This window comes from Mandrillus leucophaeus, unplaced genomic scaffold, assembly GCF_000951045.1.
Source record: "Mandrillus leucophaeus isolate KB7577 unplaced genomic scaffold, Mleu.le_1.0 Scaffold132, whole genome shotgun sequence".
Taxonomy (NCBI): domain Eukaryota; kingdom Metazoa; phylum Chordata; class Mammalia; order Primates; family Cercopithecidae; genus Mandrillus; species Mandrillus leucophaeus.
The window spans coordinates 1300119-1301805 of NW_012101277.1; the positions used below are offsets into that span (position 1 = coordinate 1300119).

A 1687-nucleotide genomic window follows, 5' to 3' on the forward strand; every position below is an offset into this window, starting at 1 on the left:
GGCTAGTTTTTTGTATTTTTTAGTAGAGACGGGGTTTCACCGTGTTAGCCAGGATGGTCTCGGTCTCCTGACCTCAAATGCACCCGTCTGGGCCTCCCAAAGTGCTGGGATTACAGGTGTGAGCCACCACGCCCAGCCATATTATTATTATTTTTGAGACAGGCTCTGTTTCAAAGGGCTGGAGCTGCAATCACGGCTCACTGCAGCCTTAACCTCTTGTGCTCAAGTGATCCTCCCACCTCAGCCTCCTGAGTAGCTTGGACTGCAGATGTGTGCCACCATGCCCAGCTAATTTTTGTAATTTTGCAGAGATGGGGTTTCTCCATGTTACCCAGGCTGGTCTCAGAACTCCTGGGTTCAAGTGATCTGCCCGCTTTGACCTCCCAAGGTGTTGTGATTACAGGTGTGAGCCACCACGCTCAGCACCAACTTTATTATATCAGCCTATATTTTATTCCTTTCCTTTCTATTCTTCCCTCCCTCCCTTCCTACCTTTCCTGCTTTCTCCCCTATTTTCTGTGATCTTTTGTAACTGCTGAAATGATCACATGTATTCCTTGCTACAGTGCAAGGTATATTGGGATAACAAAATATATGGGGAAGATAATAGCCATATATAAGTCAGAGGGTCCCTCTATTTTGTTATTCATTAAGTTGAGCCAAGGTTTTGTTGGCTTTACAATTCATTGGGAGATACAAGCATATGATGCAAAATTCATGTGGTATCAAAATGCATACAGTGAGGGAAAAGTCTGTTTTACACATCAGCTTCCTGCCTAAGGGACAATCTCCGTTGCCTGTTCCTTAACACATGTATTTTAAAAGCGAAATCTTCTGCACATGGTTAACAAAATGAAGTGGAATTTCAGAGCGATATTATGTTCCTCATTTAATGGAGAGAAAAAAGAATATGCCCTCAAATATCCTTCTGCCTCCCCTTCCCTCTCTCCCTTCCTTCCTTCTTTTTTGAGATGGAGTCTTGCTCTGTTGCCCCGTCCCTCCCCTCCCCTTCCCTCCCTCCCTCCGTCCCTTTTTTGAGATGGAGTCTTGCTCTGTCGCCCAGGCTGGAGCACAATGACACAATCTCAGCTCACTGCAACCTCTGCCTCCTGGGTTCAAGCAATTCTCCTGCCTCAGTCTCCCGAGTAGCTGGGATTACTACTGGCACTGGTACGGCATAGTGGCGCGTGCCACTATGCCCGGCTACTTTTTGTATTTTATTTTTTATTTTTTTTCACTGTTTAAGGAATTTTTATTAAAGTAATAATTTTATAATCTGAATTACGTTTCCTTGCTCAGTTAATTCTGTTACTTAACACAGAACTGACATTTTGAGCTATTCCACCGTAAAGAATTACAAAATTAAAGAAAGGAATGCTTTAAATTGTTGTACTTTACTGAAAATTCTTTTTCCCAGACTCTATAAAACATTAATGTGTTTTCATATTTTACTATTTTTGTGTGTGTGTGTTTTTAATTTTTAAATCAGTAAGTAGTCTAGGACTAGTGTTATGTTTGCTAGACTTGGCATTTGCTTGGTACATAAGGTTCAAAGTTTCTTTTCCTTTTTAAATTTATTTTATAATTTGCAATGTTTTTTCCATAATATTTACATTTTTCGATGTTTAGATATTTTTCTTCTGTGAAGTACAAGTTTCTTTTCGTGGTCCCTGATCAATTTTAAACA

At 40.6% G+C, this 1687-nt stretch overlaps 1 pseudogene across 1 annotated transcript in view; it reads right to left on the bottom strand.

Moving 5' to 3' along the window:
* Window positions 1–823: 823 nt before the first annotated feature.
* Window positions 824–1687, bottom strand: part of LOC105534231 — a 2865-nt pseudogene continuing 2001 nt past the window's right edge. The window contains exon 2 of the transcript XR_001005236.1: window positions 824–834. The product of XR_001005236.1 is annotated as a polyadenylate-binding protein 1 pseudogene (transcript). The remainder of the gene's footprint in view (window positions 835–1687) is intronic.